The 24,632-nt window shown below is 41.9% G+C and overlaps 1 protein-coding gene across 3 annotated transcripts in view; it reads right to left on the bottom strand.

The window, feature by feature from the left end:
* Positions 1-24,632, bottom strand: part of FAM135B (family with sequence similarity 135 member B) — a 257,473-nt gene that overhangs the window by 195,774 nt on the left and 37,067 nt on the right. Inside the window, exon 1 of one of the 3 annotated variants that reach the window (XM_021546046.2) lies at positions 5,712-6,075. The exons of 1 other annotated variant lie outside the window; for it this stretch is intronic. The gene's annotated coding sequence lies outside the window, so the exon portion shown is untranslated. Of the gene's footprint in view, positions 1-5,711; positions 6,076-24,632 lie in introns of those variants that run through there. One more of the 3 variants, XM_021546047.2, reaches the window with a different exon arrangement.

The raw sequence follows: 24,632 nt of genomic DNA, 5'->3' as shown, positions 1-24,632 counted from the left end.
GTGATGTGGGGTAGCTGGGCCCTAATAGTGCAGAGGAGGTGCAGATGTGAGCCAGGACCTGCAGCACTCAGGTGCTCAATCACACAGAGGGAGAGCACTTGCTACAGGCACTGGCAGACTGCCAGCTCAAAACCTGTAGCCCAGAGTCCTCTACAGAAACTAAAATATCAGTAAGAACCCAAATTTTTTTTAGAGCACACAAATCCTGAAAAGTGGCATACAATGAGATGCAATCTCCCAAAAGTGGATGTTGCCCCATTCTGCCCCATCACCTCTGAAACAAATGTGAGACTTTTTTATGCAAATAAAATCAGTGGTTTCATGCAGACACCTCAAAGCTGACACAAGCTAAGGACCTATTTAGCAAGAATATGAGGTTACATCATCTATAGGAATCATCTCCCTGCAATGAGGTCAAGTCAAAGCCACTGAGCAGAACAGGAGGCTATGAGTGGAAAGGTGGAGATAATTTAACAGAGACAGAAATTTTCATACTGAAATTTTCATGCTGAAACACCTCTCTTGTCCAGGATTCAGTGGATGGAAATTGTGGTCTTTTTGCTCTGTTCTTTAAGAAATCATTTTCATACAACAGGATTGCTTTTCCTACTGCCACAATGGTTTTGGCAGTATGGGTTGACAAATTGACCAAGATACAAACAACATTTCACTCAAACCACATCCTCCAAATAATACTCAGGTTCTTTAGGGCCATAAAAAGGTAATGGGACTGTGCTGGCCAGCATCAGAAAGAAATGAAATGTTGACAATGAAACCAAAATTACACATTAGAAAATGAGGCAGAACCAGATTCCTTCCCAGTCATGCAGATCTGCACAGCAATACAACAGGGAGGTTCTTTTGTCCAACTAGCCAGACCAAGAAAGAGCTTAGTCCTCCACTGGCTCCTAAATGGTGGCATCAGAGTCCTAATAGCACAGGTAGTCCCCACTAAGCCAAGTTACAAAAAGAAAGCCCCACTTGTCATTGTGCTGTATTCTGTGAATCCTTAAAAGCCGGTGACCAGAGTCTGAAGTTTACATGCAAACAAGACAAACATCAATTTACTGGCACACCACTGCTATGCATTTTCAGTACAAGTCTGTTGTTTAATATCTGCAGTTTCACTTCTAAATTGCAATAGAGTGCATTAGCTATCCATTACAACACCACATAGCTAAGAACAAATAAAAAGGAATTATGATAACTACTAGATAAACATGTTACATATACATATACATATACATATACATATACATACTAATTATATTACTACAAAATCAATAATTGGGTGAGTATATATACTAGGAAAAGGTCAAAGTACTGCTTATATTGTCTTATTCCCATGATCCTAAGGATGAGAAAACACAACAGGTAGGAAGAACATATCAGGATATTGCATTTACCTGCAGTGCCTCATGTGCAGTAAGAGAAGTAAATTTGTGAGTCCCTCTGTGACCACTGAAAATGTTCCTTGTGAAACCACCACATCATCAAACATGCCTAGGTCAGAGGTGTGGGGGCTACAGAAACAAAGAATTTACACCAAGGCATGTCTGAACCTGAGAGAGAAGCAAAAATGCCATGAGATTTCTGGCAGATTTGTAGGAGGATCAGAAAGAGCTTCCCCTCTCACCCCACAAAGGTATTGTCTTTCAATATGGGACAGCACATGGATGTCAGCAGCATCTGACTATACAAAATTAAGAAATTTTTCCTTTTACACTTTGTTTGGATGCTCCATCTGCGGCAGTGGAACAGGGAAGAAATAAAACTGCTGAATAACATAGTCCTTAATATTGCAGGCACTAATAATAGGATTAGAGAGAGAATAAAATCATATCCTCTTGGATTTGGAACATTTGGAGGAAGCCAGCTTCTGACTCACTCTCCCAATAAGTTGAGATGAGGCATGTCACGGTGCTGACCTTCTGAAGGAGGATCAGCCCAGCAGCCACAACTGCCCAGGTGGTTTCAGCCCATTCCCTCCTGGAGCAGTGTTAGCAGAGGTCGTGCTACATCACAGGCCCCGAGGTTCTTGCAGCATTTCAGGCACTACCAGCATGCAGGGGAGGGAACTGGGTCCAGAGGAGACCAGAAGAAACACACACAAAGTGAGACACTGCACTGTTTGTGCCCCTGGACAAACTTCTGTCAGAGCTGTGCTGGGGGGAAGGCACAACTTCTGAAGCACACTCAGATTGTCTCACCAGTGGGGGAAGAAGGTTTCAAACCATGAGCAAGGAAAGTGATGGACCCCAGGGGTTACAGAGCAGAGACGCCAAAGCTTACACAACCACCTGAGCCAGTAGACAGGAAGGAATTAAAACCATCCTGAGTGCTGATGGGGTGTCTGCTCAGTGGACACAAAGGTTCCCATTGCATCATCATGGGTATCATTTAGACCTAAGAGAACTTGCCAAGACCAGTCTGACTCTGCAAGAAGAAGAAAACTGGCAAAAATGGTTATTTCTATATCAAGTTGGGTACATTATTTTAAGGGAACCAAATGGAGAGAGCAGTGTTCAGTTGCTAATGTAAAGATCCCATCGTCCCCCTCCTCACTGGGAACACTTTTCCATGGTTGTGTCTGTCTTATGAAACAGTGAACCTAGCCAATCACAGTAGACTGTAAAGGAAGAAAATATAATATTGCAAGAAGGAAAATATCAGAGAGTGATAATTGAATAGAATAATAAACATCAGTGTACACATAGGCTCAAAATAAAATTAATATTATTGTTAAGCTAAAGGCAAGGTACAACATTCCTCTTCAAGTCATCTTTTGCTTCAGCTTACTACAGGGCAGGATCTGGAAAAAAACATCTTTTTTATTAAGAAAAAACAACCTAACAAAATCAACAACAACAAAAAAAACAAACAAAAAAACCCAATAACAACAAAAAACACCCAAACCCTGGCTACAGCATTTCCACAATTCCTGCCTCAACCTGTTGGCAGATGTTGACTTTAGAACAGCAAACTACTGTATAAGTCTTCTTTTGTTCTGAGCTCTGAGAGTCACAATGGTGACTAATGAAAATTAGCAAGAAAGATTTTAAAAGATGCTTCATTATATCATGAGACATAATTTTTTTCCCCTTAGAATGGTGCTAGTGAACAATAAGTGAGCATTGAGGGAGCAGCTCTTAACAGCCATGCACAAAACAAAAGAAAGACTGTGTTCCCATCCATCACTAAACTCATAAAATCCAATACAAAAAACCATAAGGCAAAATGAAAATATCTCTCCTCAGCTTTTGAGGTTAAGGAATAGAAAGAACTGCAGGACTGGGGGACACTGAGAATTAAATACCGGATATCTGAGGTAGGGAACATCCTTGCTGTTTCCACTGATATCAGCCTCAGTGCCCTGACTTTCCATTAACAGCCCTCCATAGAGGATGTCTATGGCCAAGCAGTGCTCATGAAAACATCAAGCTTCCCTGCCTTACCCAGTGTCATTTCTAACAGAAGTTTTCAGCCCTTTAGCAATCAAAAGTCCGTGTATGAATTCTGTCTTCTCCATAACCAGCTGCCCACCTCTAGCAGCAAAGTAGGACTGTGCAAGAATAGTTGGAGTGTTAATGTGCAATACCCAGAGCCCTCTGACCTTCAATCATCTGCTTGTGCTGCTGGGAGGGTTGCAGCTCTGCGCCTCACTGAGCTGTCCCTGGATTATGCACTGTACATCTCTGCAACACATGTACACAGTACTGTGGCTCTGTTACAGGTGTCTAAATGCCAGACACATTTATGTTTATGCTCTTTTTACAGGCATTTTGACAGACACTTTTATTCCTTCTCTGTTACTACAAAGAAGTCTCAAGATTTAAATATTCTCTGAATTTGAAGCAAACAGCAAATCTCAGCAAAAAAATGCAGAAATACACCATGTAATGTGCCCAGACTCTTAAGGACTGTAGCCCTACAGTGATTTAGTTTAATTAATGTAAGTATCCAAAATCATCCCCTTCAGTTAAACTTGGTGTCTGTGAGCATTGTCATTACCATAGATCAAAGAGCCTCTTGAAGAGAAGACCTGTTGTGATGAGGTCAAGTTCCTCAAGAAATTATTTTTCAAATCGAAGCACTGATTTCAAATAGGTGTCTATATTTTCTTTTTCTAACCTTTATCTTATCAATTTCCCTTGGGATGGAAAATAATTCCCAGGTAATTTTTACAGCACTTCTGCGTAAGAACTGGACATGAGGTCCTGCCTACCCAAATTCCTTGTTCTGTAGCTTGCAGGAGGAGAATGTTTGTAAACATAGACAAAAGGTGGGTGCAATTCTGCCCTCTGCTCTATACCTATAAACTTAAACTATATTCCAGCTCCTGCAGATTTTAGGAAGATCTACAGACGTAGCAAAAAATGCAGGACTGGGACCAAAAACCATTCTGATTTTCAAATCAGATTGGACATGAGAGACAGGTGCCTCTTAACCTATGTACAAGGATATACATACATATATATATATATATATATATATATATATATATATATATATATATGAATATATATACACACAAGTATACGAGTAATTGTGTTGGTTCATACACAGACTGTCCCCTTGTTTGCATTAGGAAGAATTACCAGCTACACACAAAGGATGATTTAAGGAGGACAAGGGACACCAGAGAGGAAGAACCGGGTTTTAGAGAAGGAGACAGAGACAGCAGCAGCATCAGATCTCTTTCTCCTTACTGCTGACAATAACAAACAAACAAACAAATAAAATAGTTCTGTGGAAGTGGAAAGAGCTCTCTGCAGTCATTACACAGCAAACAGTCACAGCTTAAACACTTGGCTTAAACTTACTTCTTATTGTCCCTCCCTTCGTGCTCCTCAGACATATGCACTTATCCACATCTATTTGCCTGCACAAGGACACTCCACAGCTTTGTACCTCTTCTGTTTATAAAATGACAAGGACTGTCCTCATGTGCTTTTGGATCAGAACTATTCTTCCTACCTTTTGAAATGAATGCACTGCATGCTTTATCACAACAGATGAAGTGAGCATCTTTTACTGTGTGGCCATCAGACACACATCTTTAAGATAATTGTATTTTTATTTATTTCTTAGGAGGTGTAAATGTTTAAGAGCAGTATTTTTGCAATTCTATACATACATATATTCTCAGGTATGACTTCATTGATACCGTAATAATTTAGTGTGGTTTTAAAGCACTTAAGGTGAATCTGACAGTTGTGGACTACAGTGAGGTTTCTAGTCTTGTCTATTCATATACCTCTCTGCTTTACAGCTCTCTCCTGAATATGATGAGGGAGATTTATTTGTAGAGTGGATAGAAACAGAAGTTCATTGTCGCATATTTTTTTTTTCTTTAAGGGTTATTAATTACCACGTCAACCTTTGCTCCGCTGCTGCTGCCCACTTTTATTTTAGAAGCGCAGCCGTTCCCCACTCTGCTCACATTGGTCCCCCCACCACCATCCCCTTTTCCAAAACCTTTTAGAACATTATGTATTATTCCTTATGTATCTGGGTGGAGGAGAAAGAGAGGGACAGTATGGCAGAGATGGGGAACATGAGCTGGAAAACACGCTTGCCTGGAATTGTCATCACGCTGCTGTTGGAAGGAGCAAGCCGGAAAACTCGCGGCCAACACTCGCACGCAAACACACGGCAGGCACACAGCACATCGATCCCGGGGAGTTTGTGAGCAGCCCCGCAGCTCTTACCTGGCTTGTCTGGGATCCCTCTGCAGTGCAGCTCCCGCAGCTCCCCGTGCCCCGTTCCCCCCGGAGCAGCGGGGCCGGGGCTGTGACCGGCTGCCGGTGCGGGCAGGGCTGGCAGCAGCTGGCTGCAGCCTCGGCTGCCGGGCTCTGGCTCCTGCCAGGGCTGCTGCTGCTGCTGCTGCTCCCGATGATGCCGAGGAGGAGGAGAGCCGAGTGAGGAGGAGGAGGATGCTGGCGGTGATGCTGTTGCCATGGTTACCCAACTCGGCGGCGGCACCGCTCAGAGCAACAGCTGCCCCAGCACCCAGATCTGCTCCAGCCCCTGGCTGCCGAGCAGCCCTCGGTGTACAGTGCAGGGACATCACCCCCGAGCCCCTCTCCACAGGGAAAGAGGCAGCCGGGAGGATGGAGGTCACTCCTTGGCACGGTTTTGGGGCTCTAGGAAAACAGATGGAGTGATGCATCCAAAGTGTTTGCATTCTGCACTTGTCGGCAGGGAGCTCAGGGCCCTGCAAAGGTCAAACACCAGCTTCCAGGAGAGAGAAGTTTCCTTTTTTAGAGGGGTTCTTGCATTTTTATAAAAAACTGAATAAAACAGCAAAGCTGGGGACTGGAACGACTTTCAAAGTTGCTGCTGTAATGCAATTTTAAACTTTTTAGTTTTTAAACTCAAGGCCAGCCCTTTGCCTTTAAATTGTGACTTAAAAATTACTGTCTTATCATGTAAAGGTTTCTTTGCATAGAGAAATAGCCCAAGAAGTGAGTTCCTTGTGTGAGAGAGAACTGCCTCTAGCCACTAAACAGTGAGAAAAAAACCTTCCAGAAAGGAACCCACTTACTCAGCACAGGACACTAATTCTTTCATGCATGAAGCAAACAAGCTGAACTTTGCCTTTGTCTAATGATCTGAAAATAAGAAAGGAAAAAGACCTCAGGTGAATGGACTGCCACAGGATCAAAATACAGAGGATTATCTGAGAGAGACATGAAATCAAGGTATTCAGCTGCCATTTATCTATCAAAGAGGTGTTACAGGGAAGGCATGTTGTGAGGCTCTCTTTTTGCACTGGAACATCACAAGACACAACAAGGTCACAACAATCAAATGTCACTTCCATCCTAAAATGTCAGTGCAAAGCAATGTAATGCTCATAAGCCATGACAGTTCTTTCAGGAGCTGGTACTGTTTGCAGGACATTGTGAAACCCTGTCTAGAAAATACTGAAAAAAAAAAAAAAAAGAAAAATCACTGGTGGAAACTTTCTAAAGGGATTTGCTTCCTGCTGCCAGATCTCTGCTTGCAACCTGAATGCTGCAGATTATATGAATCTATGAGCTTGAGGCACCAAGAAAATGAACTGGACGGTATTTCCTATTAAGGTATCAAACCTGGATAAATGGTTATAAAATATGGGAGCTTACAAAAAAAGATGGACATGGATTTTTTACAAGAGCAGATGACAGGACAAGGAGGAATGGCTTCAAACTGAAGAGAGTAGGTTTGGGTTAGATATTAGGGAAAAGTTCTTTGCTGTGAAGGTGGTGAGGCTCTGGAACAGGTTACCCAGAGAAGCTGTGGATGCATGAGCCCCAGAAGAGTTCAAAGCCAGGCTGAATGGAGCTTGGAGCACCCTGGTTTAGTGGAAGATGTCCCTGTCCCTTGCAGGGAGGCTGGGATGAAATGTTCTTTAAGGTCCCTTCAAGCCCAAGCAATTCTGTGATTTGATGGTGTGCTGTTGGCAGCATTTCTCAAGATATTCTAGAAGACAGTGTCTCCACACTGTGTTCATTTGCAGAGTCATAATCTGGTTCATATAAAATCATTTTCTATATATCTCATGACTGTGGAAGAAACTGGAACTACCTGACTGAGGAGGAAAAAGTACCAGCCAGCCTACACTGTCAGACCTCCTTGGAGTAACTTCTGATTTCACAGCCTCCAAGTATCTTATAAACCATATCCCTGAAGATTTTTTAATTAATCTTCTTTTTGGCACCAATTTTGATGTCTGCTCAGAGATATACAGAATAGCTTAGTCAAAGGGGCTTTCTAGTACTCTAAAAAGAAATAAGAAATATGTTATCTATTTTAATCTTTAAAAATGTAATGCATGTAAAATTAGACAAGATCCTGAAAACCATCTCGGGAGCTAAAAAATATTTGCTGCATGGGTGGCCCAGGAGATTCCCTGCTGTAATTTTGAATGCAGGGCAAGAAGATCTCATTGCAGTAATGATGGTGAGCACATCTAAATCACCTGTTCCATGATTAACCAGCTGACAGCAAAACCCATGGTTATTCTGAATAGATCCCTGAGACCACAGACATCTTATTTCTGCTAAATCAGGATGTGTACTGCAGAATGTACCTGCTGATGTGAGTGTAACCAGTTTGCAAGATTGTATTTTCTAAGTTTGCTTATTGGGGCTTTTTTGTTTGTTTTCTTTTGGAAGCTGCATCTCTGATTTCAAGAAGACACATGAGAATAGCAGGAGAGAGCTGTCCTTTATCTTCAGGTTCTTTGGCTCAGCGTGCCTATGTTATACCACTGAGCAATTGCCCACCTTAATTCTCTTGCTAGTTCGAATCTGCAACACTGAGGAAAAATCCACCTCAAACGAGATGCAGAGTCCACTAAAACAAATGGCTTTGATACCTCTCTGCCCTGCAGAGTGGGCATCTTCACCTGTGCCATGTGAGACAAATGTCTAACAAAGCACAGGGGTAAAAATAAAGAAAAAATAAAAGAAAAGTAAAATAGTTTTTCATTTTCCCTCAGTCATGCAAGAAGGTCCTGCATGGTGGGACTGCTGACTTGCATTGTTCACTGGGGAGAATAGTGGTGTTACAGTATGTAAAGCAGTCTGATTTCATAAGTAGCTGTGATTCAATAAAGAAAGGACACATCACAGATGTATTTAACAGAGTTGAGAGGAAAGACTGCTCTTAAGCACAGCATTAATTTTTAAAGATAGAAGCTATGTCTTGCAGACCTGCTAAGGAATTACAGACCCCTCTGGGCATCTCAGATAGTACTAGGCACCTATGTTTAGTCATTTCTGTTATTGTTTTTGCTTTAAATACTAAAGACAGTAAAATCAACTCAGCCTAACACAGATCTCTAAAGCAAATCAGGTACCTTCTCCCTTATGCCTCATTTTCTCTCCCTGTAGCTAGGAAAACACGAGGGATCACTTAATCTACAACACCCTGAGGCAAAGGTAAATCCCATCCCTAACTCCAGTTCAGAACTATCCCACCAAACCACCCATCTGAGCCCTGACGCCTGTCAACGAAGTTTTAAATCCAAACATATCTTGTGGAAATGTCTCTTAAATGCCATCTTAGCCCCACAGCAGACTGAGGTTTCAGCAGTGAGGATGCCTCAGTGCCTGCTTAGCTGCTGAATGTTCCAGACTGGCTGCAATCCCTATAGCAGACATCCTTGGACATGCTTAGTGTCCTATATCCCGTCATAGGCAGAAAAAATTATATTCTGGATTCTTTGCGTGGAGCCTTTGGGTTATTTAATAATAACCTGAAAGAAAAAAAAATCACTGGTGAAAATTTTCTAAAGGGATTTGCTTCCTGAAAGAAATATTCCTGTAGCAGGATAACTAATAGATGTTCACTGGAGCATCCCAGTCCATGCTGCAGGGCACACAGTTGGGCTGGTAAACATTTCTACAGGTTATAGTCTCCACTTCAGTCTGTTACTCTATGCTACCAGTGCTGTGTAATAGCAATTGTACAAATACTAGGAGTGGGGTTAAATTAAAAAGTTTTAAAATAATTGAAATGAGCTAAGAACTACAAACTTCTTACTGCCTATTTATGCCTGATCAAATTGGTGACCTTCTATGACAGGGCTGAAGTGTTGGTGGATGGGCCAGAGTGACTGACATCACCCACCTGGACTTCTGCAGAGTATTTGACACTGTCCACACAGCATCCTTGTCTCCATATTGCAGAGACACTGATTTGATGGGTGGACCACTTAGAAAAGGAACTAGCTGGATGATGCACACAAAGAGTTGTGGCCAACAGCAACTTTTCCACATGGAAACCAATGATGGGTGGAGTCCTCAGGGGTCAGGACTGGGGCTGATGCTGTTCAACAGCTTGGTCAGTGACATGGACGGTGGGATGGAGGCATCTTCAGCAAATTCACTCACTGCACCAAGCTCTGTGGTGCAGCCACAGGATGGAGGGAAGGGAAAGGAAAGATCCAGAGGGACCTGAACAGGCTGGAGAGGTAGCACTGTGCAAACCTCATGAAGTTCAACAAAGTAAAATAAAAGGTCCTGCACCTGGGTTATGGCAATCCCAAACACATCAACACATTGTTGTGTTGTGAGAAGTGATTCAGAGCAGCCCTGAGGAGAAGAACTTAGGGGTGATGGCTGATGAAAAACCAACAGAATCCTGAGCAGCATCCAAAGGACGTTGCCTTTGGATGTCCGTGGCCATCAGGTCAAAGGACATGATTCATCCCCTCTACAACGCTCCTCTGAGATCCCACCTGGAGTGCTGAGTACAGTTCTTGTGCTCCCAGCATAAGAAGGACATGGAATAGTTGGAGCAAGTCCAGAGGAGGCCACAAAGTTCACAGGAGGACTGGAGCACCTCTGCTATGAAGACAGGCTGAGGAAGTTGGGGCTGTTCAACCTGAAGAAAAGGTCATGTGGAGAATCCAAAGCAATCTTCCATTACATGAAGAGGGCCTACAAGAAGAAGAACTCTTTGCCAGGAACTGTCGTGCTAGGACAATGAGTAATGGGTATAAAGAGAGCAAATCTAGGTTAGATATTAGGAAGAAATTCCTTGTTGTGAGGGTGGTCAGACACTGGACCAAGTTGCTCAGGGAGGTTGTGGATGCTCCAACCCTGGCAACATTCAGAGCCAGGTGGGATAAGGCCTTGAGCAACCTGGCCTAGTGGGAGATGTCCCTGGCATGGTAGAGGCATTGGGACCAGATGATCTTTAAGATCCTTTCCAACTCATTAACATTCCATGATTCTGTGACTCCTCTGACACCCCAATGTCAGCACATAAAACCTTACATGATGAGGCACAAGCTTATGACCTAAACACACTGGGCAAGGAAGTGAATGTGTGTCATGTCAAGGAAAGACCACAACCCTCAGCTGCCAGCTGGAGCACACAAGTGGTTGTGGGTAGAGATCTCATCCTGGCTGTAACAGCTTTCCTCGAGCCCTGGGACACAGCTTGTGCAGGAAACTCTGGGAAAGCTCCTCGTGGGTGTGTGACAGGCCACACCATGGCTGGGGAGAAGAAGGAAGGGCTATAAATGTGTGCTCCAGAACAGCAGCAGGAAACACAGCAGCTCTGTAGGTAGTGGGCAAAGTTAAGCTTCTCTTCTAGTGAACTGAGAAGCTGAATCTACCTTTTTATTGCAACACAATTTCCAGGGGCTATTTCTCTCTACTTCTTAATTTCAGGAAAGGGTGAGATCCAAAGGGAAAGTCTGACACAGAAAAACAAACAGAACTCTGGCTTGGAGCTCTGATTATTTCTGTATCCTCTGTGTGCTCTTGGAGCATTCAGATGGCAAGACTCTAAGGAAGCAAATGCACTATATTGTTGTAGCAGGATTTGAAACACCCTCTAATGTGAATTACACAGTCTCACATAATCCAGTTTCATGCAATGCAACAGAGAAGCAGTTAAGCAAAAGAAGGAGAAAAACAGGAGAAGGGATCAAAAGATGCTTTTCACACAGCTATTTGAGAAAAATATAACCACAGGTTACAACTAAAATATATCAATATTTATTTTGATGCAGCTGGTGACAGTCAGATCTCCATCACCCATGCCCCATCATTGGAAGCATTCAATCAGATTGAAAGGGCTTTGGGCAACTTGATCCAGTGAAACTTATTGCTTTCCATGGCAATAAGTTTGGAACTAGATGATCTCCAAAACATTTTATGTTTACAATAAATATAACAGATTCTTAGGGAGTTCCACAGTATAAAGGTGTTTTTAAAATAATACGGGTTTTTTTAGCCATGCAGAATTTAAAATCATGCAGTATTTTCACATATAATACTGAAGAATTAAAAGTAAAGTCTATAGTACTAGAAAAAGTATGATTTATCATTTTAATAAGTACGTATTTCCCACAAAACCCACACAGTATATTATAAAAAAAGGGTCATAAAGACTTGGCTTGTTTTAATAGTTGCATCCAAGAAAAGTTTATACCTCTCCTTGCAAGTCTTTGCACTTATCCTGTCCTCAAGCCACAGAGTCCTCATTCAGTTGCCATCCATTCAATATTTTGTTCATTCTACCACTTGGTTTTAGTCCAGAATTTTGTTACAAACAGCCAGCCAGGTAAACAGCCTTGCTTTAAGTATCAAAAATCTACTTTTACCCACCAGTGTTTCCCTTACCTGGAAGGCAATGGGAAACCCCAGGTTACAGTCCTCTCATTCAGGACTCAGGAAGATTGCATTCTGGATAAAAACCAGAGTAAATAAGCACAGTTCAAACATTTAACATAATACAAACATCTGATTGTACTTGAAGGAACTACTGCAGTATTAGAAGTTTAAGAAAACAACAACAAGAACAACAAAAAACAATCAAATAAACAAAAAAACACAAATTAAAAAAAAAGGATTTTGTGAATAACACAGCACAGGCCCAAAACATCATTTTGCAGGCAGCCTTAGGAGATGCAGAGCTCTCAACTGCTCTCAACTGCAGTACCTCATAGAATCACAATCAATATTTTTCTAAACACTCCTATTGAAAAAGGGCTGTCACTGCCATCTATTTTGTGCATGGAAAACAAGTCCTGGAGTTTTTCAGAGGCACCTACACAAGCAGCTGAGATTTTTTGGAGGTCAATGCTGAACTCCCTGAACACTGGAACAGGTTGTCCAGAGACTTGTGGAATCTCCATCACTGGAAATATTTAAATTTGATTGAATATTTTCCTCTGTATCCTGCTCTAGCTGATCCTGCTTTTGGCAGGGTCAGGGATGATTTGACCTCAAGAAATGATTTCTGACATCAACCATTGTATGAAATCATGAACAAGTCCCAAATCCCACTGCTCCCAGCATGCATTCCAGAGATTCCTGATCTCTGCCCCCTTATTCAACAACTCCTAACTTCTTCCCTGGTTTTATACACAACCTCCTTTTTCTTCCACACACACAAACATATTGCCATACACCTATAGTCACACCTTGCACTCCTCCATCCCAGTCAACCTGCATATCCTAAACCTAAATCACTTGGTCTCTTCCTAGGCCCCTTGTTACCTCCTACATTTTCCTCTGCCAATTTTGTGCAGTAATTCATAGGGGCAACTTCCTCCCCCATTTAGCTGGGGCAGAGTGCAAGCTTTCCTCTCACCTTGAGTGGTGCATCTCCCACCTTGTGTCCCACCTTAGATCTGGCCTAACCTACATCATCACAGAAAAAGGAATGAAAGTTGCAGAGAATTGTTTTTTGACAGAGACTGGAAAACATCCAGTGCATTCAAGGTGTCAGGGGAAGTTAGCTGTTTATATCTAGCTGCTGCTGAGCACCCAAAAACTGTGTTTATTCGAAGGTTTATGGGCTGTCTTATTATAGAAGTTCTGAGAGATGGACACAATAGAAAGACAATTTCTTTTCTCTTTGGAATATCTGCTCCTAAGCACATAAGTACAGTCCTCTAAAGAAGAGTAGATGACCCATTTCTAATGCAGGCAAAACTGATTATTTCTCCTAGATTCCTCTATAGAAATATCTAAATTATTTTGGCTGCAGTTTTCACAAATTAATTCAGTCCAAGGAAGATGTCCCTGCATAAAATGTTTCAGCCCAAGCAATTAAGATACAGCAAAATGATAAGCAATAAAAGCTAGAGTGTTACTATAAGAAATGCTGGACAACCTTAACAACACTCACTGGTATCACTCCCACCTAAAATACATATTAATTCACTAAACAGCCAGATGGGCTTGTTTGTTTAAGACTCTTCCCTAGAGGTTTTCAGATTATTTTTTTTTTTATATATGTCTTTTATAATGCAAAATACCAGCTGGCAGGCAGTACTAGTAGTACCTAACTACTAACTGGAGTTTGCATATAAAGATTATTTTAAAATATCCAACCCAAAGATTATTTTAAAATATCAGAACCAAACACTTGTCTAGCATTGCTTACAATAAGCACAATGTTTCAGCCTTGCAAGGAGAGGAGAAACATCCATCCTCATTTGTGTCTAGGTAAACCATGGTGCAGAAAAGTTAAATATGCTTGAGGAAGGGTATATTATAGGTGGGAAAAGGACAGGGGAGTGGACTTCTCACTCCAAAATACTCTTGAATGCTACAGATTATTCAGCCACGGGATAGCAATTTGTTGGCAAATCCCAAGTGAGTGGCAAACCAGAACTTTGAGCAGTGAGGGAGGTTTCATGGTTGAGATTTGAACACCTATTTAAAGCTGCTCTAAGTGCTGACCTATAACTTCCAACCACTGTTTCTCCTTCTAGGTCAACAACACCCCAAAGCCCATTTAAATGAGAAAGACGGAAACTGCGTGAGACATTTCGTCTTCCCTGGCCCAAGGCTGAAGTGAAGTGGTATGAAGGAATAAGATGAGGGAAAAGTCAAGCTCTTAACAGTATTTTGAAGTCTGGAAAAGCAAATTAAGAATTCATTATCCAGATTTATGAGTCTCACCTTTTACCACAGCTCTATAGACTTCATTACAATGAAACCAGAACAGGATATTTTTCAGCATTCCCACCATCCTAGGTAATGATAGTTGTTGCTAGTGGACACTTCCTTATCTCACATTCATATTTGCTTTTAGCAAAGAGGTCATTCATGAGAAGGAAGGAGCTTAGTAAAGAAACTTTTGAGGCACGTCTACATTGCTTTGGAAAAGTCTTACTGACCTCTGAAATCCCATAGGTCATGGCTACATAGGACCAGTTCTCACCTGTCTTCTGGGTGGCTAGAAAAGGTAATCAGAAGAAATTAACCAACCTGCTTTGTAGAGTTTATGCCAAAAACCCTTTTCTCTCTGAATGACAGGCAATGTTTATGAAATGCACATGTTGTTACTTTAAAATCAACTGAACATTAAGGATTTTCATAGAGGGGACTATGCCAGTTATATGATGCTCTTCGGTTTATGGTACTTCAAATAAAGGTGAAAGAAAAAAATCTGGATAAAAAAACTGGATAAAAAAATTGAGGAACTCAATCTTACCACCTGTGTAGACATCTGCTGTTCTTAAAGCATATTATTTATTGAAGAGACAGTGAGAACTACTACACATCTAAAGAGGTGAACCACAGGTACAGAGAGCAACTGCGGACTTCTGAGGTTTGCCATAGAATAAGATTTATCTTGAAGTTCCTAGGTAAATAATTCAGAACCATTTCCTCCTCTTAATGCCTCGATTGAGCAGAAGTCAGTGGTAACACAAGCCACCAAATGGTTTCTCTCAGTGGGGAGAACAAAGACTGAGTAAATGTGGAGTTGGAGATGATCTGAGAGGATGACAATGGACTCAGTGATGTCCCAGCCATGCAGGCATGTCTGTAACACTGAGACCAAACTGCAGGATATTGACAGATATGAATGAAAGATAGAAGGATTTGGGTGTTTGAGTTCAGTAGTTTCTCAGCTGGAGGCTTGACAGTGAACTGAATCCCACCAGCAAAACTCACCTTCAGTGTTCAAAGCAGAATATCCTTCTACATACTCTTACAAAAAATGTTAAGAAAAGATGTTATCCATCTCCAAAAGGAATAAAAAGAAAACTTTTTATTGAGGGTTTTGCCTGTAGGTTGCCCCTGTTATTATTGAGGAGCAGCTGCAGAGCACCTTATATAATTGAGCACGGTCAGAGTGCAGGGAACGACTGCAAAGGCTGGCTGTACATGTGACAGAAAGAAGAACATTTTCCTTTTCCTTCTCAGCTTCCTAGATCTGGGGGAAGGCAGGGGAAACATCTTTTTGTTTCCCCTCTCCCATTTCACCCTAGCAGAAAAACTCCCCCACACACAGAGGCAGCAACCAAGCCTTGAACAGAGCCAAAACCCTGGGCACAGCTCCATCACCAGAGTGTGTTTTATGGTCTTTCCTGCCACCTAAGTGCTAAAAGAAAACTCCACGTGCACACACCACAGCCTACACAGACCATGCAGATGGGAGCATGAGGCACTACCCACAGCAACATCATCTCAAAACATCCATAATATTGTTACCTACAGATCCAGCAACCAATGAGAACTGCAAAACATGGCTCTTACAAACACTGCTGCACCCTTAGAATCCCTGATTCAGTGCAGGGGATTGGGAAGAAAGAAACACTGGGGCTGATGGACTGCAGAAAAGGCTCAGGGGTTCTTGCTGGACAGTGAGAGGGATATGAGACCTGCCAGCAAAGACAATGGGCCTCCAGGGCTGTACAACAGGACCACAGCCTGCAGATAAAGGGAAGAGATTATCCCTGCCCCAGTGCTCTTCAGAGCACACCTAAATACTGAACCCAGCTTTGGTCCCCCCAGTACAAGGAAAATCGGAAAAAAGGAGAGCATAGACCACTGAGAAAAAGGGATCTGAAGAATTTTCCAAGTAAGGAGAGGACCAGTTTCTTCAGCCTGGGTAAGGCACTGCTTTGGATGGAGTGTTACAGATCATCCAGAAGTTAGAAAGAGCTTCTTTATGGTGGTGCATGGCAGGGAACCAGATACAGGCACAAACTTAAATGAAAGGGATTCAAATAATTTTCCCCTGAGGACAGTCAAGCAGTGGAGCATGATGTCCAGAGGGGTTGTATGGTGTCCATCCTTGGAAATTTTCAAGAATGGACTGGATAAAGCTCTGAGCAATCACAGCTGGCCCCACAGCTGACTCTGCTTGGAGCAGGGAACTGAGCTAAAGACCCTCTGGATTTTACTGTGGTGGCTGTGACTTGTCTCACTGCAGAAGTCACTTTCCCAGGTTTCCATATCTTCCCTTAGTAGCCTGCCATGCACTCAGTCTGTGAAATGAAAAGCAGAAATTGTATGTTTGTGTACTTCTCAGTGACGACATCCTGGCTAACAGATTGGCACAGCAGGAACATGTCAGGCCAATAAAAAGGAAAAGGAAAAGAGGCTAAAGATAATAATGGAATTTATCAGAGCATTACATCACATTCTTTTTATTATCCTTTCTTCTCCAGTCACAAACACAGCAATAGCACTGACTTCATTACCCAGCTCTGAAATTAAATGGGGCAAGAGAGAAGCTCAATCTCTTCAACACAAAGGGAAAAATAAACATTTCCTTCTGCCTTGAAAGCCTACATGACCCAGTTCCCTGCCAACACCCAGATATGAGAGATATGAAAGAGAAAGGAGGGATAGATTGAGGTGAAAAGCAACAGAAGTTCTTCTCACAGCCTCTCTGTTGAGAAGAAATGAACCCTTATCTGCTGTTTTGTCCAGCTCCCACTGCAGAGCACACCCTTGTTTGCCCTTCTTGCATGGGACAAGGGGTGGTAACCAGCCCCTCTGTGTTAATTAGGTTTTAGCATCATCCTCTGCAATCTACAGAAACAACCCAAACCAGCACATGGTGTTTGGATTTTAACAGGATCCTTACATTTGAGTGGCCACAGCACAGACCCACAGCAAGCACTGCCTCCTTACAGAAATCACAACCACCTGCCTGCTGCAGGTCACTGCACACATGGTGGGAAAACCCTGAGAGGTCATTCCAGCCCTGCCTGGCTTGTTGGGAACAACAGGGGCTCCTCCAGGATCCCAGTCCTCAGAAGGCAGCTGTACCTTTCCTTTCCAGGCAAAAGCAGGTTCATTCATTAATGGGCCAGGTATCACCACCTGCATTTTTGTTTGAAATGGAGAAAAAAGTGATACTGTTTTGTTTAGCTCTGTTCTGTCATCAAGCACCAGCATTACCCATTCCAGGGTGAACTTTAGTGAACGCTCTGCTGAGGTATAACTGTGACACAAGGAACAAACAGAGTCATGATGGGTGCAGAGCACAAGAAGCTGGAAGTGACTCTGCTCAGGGAGGGATTGAAAAGGGAAACTTTGTCAATACTGGCCCTTAACAGCAGGACTGTGTAATGTGGTCATTCCTGCTGCAGGATCTTCACTGCAGCCCTGGGGAAAATAAAACCTGACAGGGAATTTAGTCTTAGAAAAGCTCTCTCTTTCCTGCAGACACATGGGGGGTCTCCAAAATGCCATTCAAAGGACACACATTTGAGTTTATCTCAGCCTACCTTCTGCTGTAGCTATGAAAAATATCAGAACTGAGCTAAGAATCATTTTGAGATACATCATAGGGAGACTGAATTCAGCCCTGGAGGCCTCCCAGTTTTCAGGGGATTTTCCTGGAAACCAAAACCAGTGTTCACCCCAGCCAGTGACCTCTGTGCCTGTCCAGTGACTCTGGCTGGGCAGGCTGCAGGCAGGGGGGGATTGAGGCACTGTCAGCTCTAAAGGGTCTCCTCTGGGACAGAGGGAACAGCATTGCACATCCCAGCTTCCAGGAGGTTCTGAGAGTCAATTAAATATTATTAAATATTATTTAAGTGCCGGAGTGGGAAACTCAACTGAACACCTTATCCAAAACCAATACAGAAGTCCAGATTTCCTCACTCCATATGTTTTAATGACCTAGAATTGCACATTATTAAATACATATATATACATTCACACATACATCCACAAATACATTCTTCCTTTAAATATACTGGATTTATAGAAATGCGCACAGACATTTAATATGTGAGTATACTTGCACACATTATGAATTAGTCCATAATCACACATTGACAAGATATTTATGTGTGTGTGTGTGTGCTTTTGCAAGTATAACTTTAATTATTACAGAATGAATCCAGTTACACATAGGTTTAGTGCACATTTAACATAAATAAGGTTTGATCCAGGTTCCTAGAATAAATTAATTTTTTTTTTATATAAAACCTCTTTTTCTCCTGAATTTGAAACTTAAAAAAATCTTTTGAGAAGATGACTAATACAATGCTAGCTCTAAGGATTAATCTCAGTTAAAAAAAAAAAATTGTTTTCTAAAATATTTTTGTTTTTGTGTTTTTCAAGCTCTAAATTACCATAAATTAACATTTTCAACTACCACAGAGCATTCCAATGAAGGTTCAACAAATCTGTTTCAATCACAAGGAAAATCATCTCTGATTATATCAATCTTTCCAGTTTCACAGACTTGCAAAGACTTTGTCAGTTTCTGAAAACAACAAAGAAATTTGAGATGAGATTGGAGATGAGATTGATTATTTATTTGTCGTCCTGTTTCTCTAATATGACAAAACAACTAAACAAACTGAATCCTTTGAACTCATATGGTGAAGGACAATAGAAAGTTTTTTTTTCATTAACTCAACCATTTGTTGTTTTTTTTTAATTCACTTCCCATGCTCAAAAAACTCCTGATGTGAGCACACACCAGAGGAAAAGGAGTCCTGAACACTAGAGGGCACATAAGAAACAAACCATCAAGTTTATCCCTTATTATTCAGTCCCTGAAATAAAAATTTTCTTTAAATAATTTTTACCCTACCTTTCTCATTCCACAAGCAACCTGTGATTATTTTCTCTTTAAATATCTCTGCCAATGTTCATAATTGCATAGCATTTTATTTTCTCCTTAATATTTTTTGAGAAGCAAAAAGATAAGAAAAAATCACATTGAGACTTCAAGATTGAAGATCTGTTACTGCAACCAATGGAAAATAACTCATGTCAATAATATATTCACTATATAGAGGGTGATCTCTAGAGCAAACCAAACTGGCACATACTCTGGTGGTACAAACATATCTGAGTTACAGTGACCAGCATCCAGGGCTACACATTTGCACATTAAAAATGAGATTCACTTGCTTAGCTCTCATTTCTTTGCACTTTTCCTCACTGGAGTCTTGTCCTTTTTTTCTTCCACCCCTCTAAACACTCTGTGCAATTACATGTCCCCTCTCCCATAACCACACACAGAGTTTTCTTCATTCAGGTGAAAAAGATGAGATTTCCATCATTTCCAGCCATTGGCAGCCTCTGGTAGAGAGGCAGAGCTCACACACACAGCAGAAGTGACACACACATTTACAAACAGAAGAGGGGTTATCACAGAATCATAAAATAATAGAACGGCTTGGATTGGAAGGGACCTTAAAGATCACCTAGTTTCAAACCCCCTGCCATAGGCAGGGACACCTGCCACTATCCCAGCTTGCTCAAAGTTCCATCCAGCCTTACCTTGAACACTTCCACACACGGGGCATCCACACCTTCTCCAGGTAACCTGGGCCAGGGCCTCAATATCCTCACAGAAAATAATTTCTTCCTAATGGCTAATCTAAATCTTTCCACTTTTACTTTAAAAATGTTCCCCCTTGTTCTATCACTATCTGCTCATGTAAAAAAAAATATTTATTTATTTATTTTATAAGCCACCATCCCTCTGATCATCATCCCTCATGCTGCAGGAGCAGCAAGTCTCTAAACATTTGAGACAATTCGCCTCCCATCTCAGGACAGCTTGAGGGCTTGCTCCTTTAAAACCTCACTCATGGCCTCACGCAAACCTCTGAATCACACCTGGGATGAAGCAATCCTGCTTAACTCCTTTGCACATCCTCAGCATGTCTCTTCTCACCACCAGGAGCCTGGCAGACTGCTGTAATTCAGAGGGATGCTTCAGAACTATTTACAAACACACCTCCGTGTGCAGCACTGCTCTTTCAGCATAAATGCAAATACAGCCTCTGCAGTACCTCACACACACAACATTTACTGCTATGCAGATCATGCCTAGATGTCTTGGGAAGCTGCCTTCTCTGAAATGCTGAAAGAAAAACCAAATCTGCTCTTTTTCAAGATATTTTTTTTTCCTGACAAGCCTCAGTGTAGGGTCATCCAGAATGTATCTTGCAGACTTTTCTTTCCCCCTTGGCAGGGCAAACAAAACTAGCCAGCTCTGCTGCCTGAGAATATAGACAGAAATATGCAGCTGCATTAGTGGGGTGAAAGCCTGAACTGATGCACATCAGGGGCTCTCAGGATTTACTGATTTGGGGTGCAGACACAAGTACCCATGTTATACAGCCTCTGTCTCAGGGTGGGCTCCCCCAGGCATGCAGGAATGCACACCACAACCTTGGTGCATCCTTCCTCCTGGAGACCCAAGACACTTCTCTCAACCATACAAAATGGACACTGAGATCCTGAAAAAAATCCCTTTGAGAAGCCTTAAAAGAACCAGACAAAATACAGTCATTCCTGCTAAAGGGACAAACATCCAGCCAGCTGCACAGCCACTCACCCTCCCCAGAGGTACAAAGAGAGAAAGCCTGATGAGAGAGCTCAGGGACTGAGGTAGAGACAGGGAGATCATTTACCAGTCCTGTCATGGGCTAAACAGGATTATATGGAGAAAATGAATTTAATTTATTCACAGTTAAAGTATATTATGGTATTGAGAAAGAAAGACAAGAAGCACAAAGAACACCTTCCACCCAGCTTTTCTCCAGACCCCCCTTCACCATTTCACTCCTGACTCCTCTGCCCTGCAGAGGTGGGGATGGGGCAGTGGTTGGTCCCTCCCAGCTTCTCAAGGCTGCTCCTCCCTCCTCTCCTGTCTCTCTGCTCCAGGTCAGCCCTTTCCCCAGGCTGCAGCAGGACTGATGCTCCTGCCAGGGCTCTCCAAGGCTGTGAGTTTCCTGTGAATTCAGCAGAGCATTTATGGTGACATGTCTGTGTGCAAAACAAGAACTCCATCCTATGACCTAAATGCAAAGGATACTAAATCACGTAGTGATAAGGACAAAATTACACCCCCGGAGATGAGATAAACAATTTGTGTCTTTAAAGTTAGCTTATCTTCTTAGTGATCTCCCTTGTTACCACCTTCCAAGGGGCTGTACCTCCCCTTTGCTCATCCCTAAGGAGCTCAGTTTCTGTGCTTGTGAGAGCTCAGCCCATGAGTGAGCTCCCCACAGCACAATGCAAGATATAAAGCTGTTAGAGAGTGTCTAAAGGAGGGCTATGATGGTGAAGGATCTCGAGGGGAAGCTGTATGAAATGTGCCTGAGGTCACTTGGCTTGTTCAGCCTGAAGGAGAGACCTCAGTGCACCCTAAAAGTTCCTCACAGAGAGAACCAGAGGGACAGACACTGATCTCTCTCTGGTGAGGACTGTCAGGACCTGAGGGGTTGGCAATGAAGCTGCCTCAGGCTTAGGCTGGACATTAGTTGAAGGTTCTTCACCCAGAGGGTGGCTGGGCACTGAAAAGCTTCCCAGGAAAGTGGTCACAAGTCCTAAGCCTGACAGAGTTCAAGTACTTGGGGTGATTCAGACACTTGGGGTGATTCTTGAGGCTGCCCTGCACAGGGCCACGAGTTGGACTCAATGATCCTTCTGGGTTCTTTTAAACTCAAGAAATTCTATGAATCTATGGACACAATACAGGTACAAATGGCAAAGCATTCTGAATTTGGCCAGTACAGGTAAGGAATTACCCACCCAGCTGTAAAAAAAGTCTGGTTGTAGCATCAGATGGAATTGTGTTTGGCATTTCTAAGCACTTGCTTTCAAGAGAAAAAGTAGGGAAATTGAAAGAGGAACTAAAAAGGTGACTATGATCACTGTGGACAAGGATACACAAGAAGCTCAACTTGGCATAGAAATATAAAGGTCGTGGGAGGATATGGTGACTCATACTTGTAAAGGCTGAATGTCAAGATAGTGGAAGAACTAGCTAACTTTAAGTATGATACTGGCACAAGATCAATGGGATATATAATGTTCAGAAATAGGCTGGAAAATTACCAGATGATTTCTAGCAATCCAGGAATGGTGATTTTGCTCAGGCAAGATTGATAAGGTTTGTCACAGACTGAAGAAAGAAAAAAATTGCCTCTCTTTATGCTATTTGACTTAGTCTTCTTCCTCAGATCTCAGAGGGGATTTGTTAGGTTGAATTTCTACCACTGCAGGAGGGTGAAATAAGTGCTAACAGCCATGTCTCCTTCCTGAGGAATCAGATCATAGCAGCTCTATGTTTCACACTGGGAGGTAGGATGGTTAGTATTATTTATCAGGCATCAAATTATCCCGGTGATTGTGCTAAAACTGGGTTTGTTTTAGAATGGGTGTCAGAAAACTTAGGGGCATTTTATACCTCTAACCAAGACCTGGTATAATTTGTTTTTTAGATATCACTGTAGGCCAGTCTTTTAAGTAGCAATTTGGCACTTATGTTCCATTTATTTAAATGGAACTGAGGCAACCAAACACCTCAGTAAAACTGGCACCAAATTTTTTTCATATTCAAATCCCGGGCCAACAAATATAGCACAGAAAATCTGTGCTGCTGTTCTTTGGCCTTTCTCTAGACTCGGTTTTGAGCTCTGTGGTTCGAAGACACCTCAGTCAAAGTAGGTTCTTGCACCTTTTTGTGAGATAATAACAACAGGAGCTGGAATGCATAAGTAATTCACATGTGCCAGCAGGTGTGAATCCTCCACCCTAGTTAATAAAAGAATACTCTGCAAAGGTACCACTGGGACTCTGCAAGGAACTATATGGAGGGGAGAAGATAAATCCCAGCACATCCATTTGTCCTGGTTTTTTAATACTGAAGCAAATCTCATCCATCTATTAATTTTGCATGCATTATGCACTTGGGCTAAGTACTAACTGCACATTTGTACATCCCTAGAAGAAAGGAGGTCAATGCTAGAAGTGTCCTGGATAGCAAACTGCTTTGCTTTAAACTTTATCAAATAGTGAAAGAGTTAAAAGGGATAATGAACCTACAAGAAAGCAAGGAAATGTTACATAATCGGGCCCACCTGTATAAATGGATCTGAAATTCCTGCTTATTTAAGGCTGCATTTTAGATGCATCTATTGAATAATACATTGTCTATTGAACGATTTAAGTTAGAACATGGAGCTGAATGTTACATATTAAATATTAAGTGTATAGCAAGGAAAACAGTTGAGTTCCTTGTGGGTATACAACTCTGGGCTCCATGGTTCAGAGGAAAGGAGGAGAGCATAGTCCCCATGTGGGGAACCTTGGTGGAAAATAAGAATGGAAAGAAGCAAAGGGAAGATTTCTGTGAGTGGCAGGCTTTTTTCTGAAATTTTAATGAATCTATATTGATGTGTGTCATAAAAATATGATGTAACTAAATCTCCTCACATCTCTCCTACTCTGCAGAATATTTTTCATGGAACAGTTCCTTTAGCAGCAAAAGGAGTTGTAAGAGACTGATAAATCACATCAGTCATGCTGCTTGCATAATGTTAGATTGTAGTGCACTATTTTTCATACTTGTCATTATTTATTTAATGTTTTCAATGAGAAAAAAAAAATATTTTTATGCTCTGTTATCCCTTGAAATGCTGGACTTCGCAAAGTTGAAAGGATATTGACACGACTAACTAAATAGAATTGATGCAATTATTTTGATAGAAAAATTCATTTGAGTACATTACCCTCCTCTGACCCCCTAGAGGAGCCACAGCAGTAGAAGATGTTCAAGAACACAGTGAACTTTGAAAATTTGTGGACTATTCAAAATAGTCAAAGAAACTGGACAGCATATGATGTACTACAAAGCAGGGACATCTTATTTAACTGACCGGCTTAAAAAAAGGAGATGGTTGAATGACAAACCCACATCACAACTATAAATGAAAATTTGGGAACTTTTTATAACGTTTGTGCCTTTAAATATTTTTGATAAGTGCTTAGTTGCTTAACAGTGCACAGAGCACCTGGTGTGGTCTAGTTGGACAAATTCAATTGGTTATTCTGGACACTCTGGTGATCTAAACTGGAAAAAGTTGGCTAATACCTGGAGACAGGTCAAGA

This window comes from Lonchura striata, chromosome 1, assembly GCF_046129695.1.
Source record: "Lonchura striata isolate bLonStr1 chromosome 1, bLonStr1.mat, whole genome shotgun sequence".
In the NCBI taxonomy this organism is placed as follows: domain Eukaryota; kingdom Metazoa; phylum Chordata; class Aves; order Passeriformes; family Estrildidae; genus Lonchura; species Lonchura striata.
This window is presented reverse-complemented; position numbering and strand designations above follow the sequence as displayed.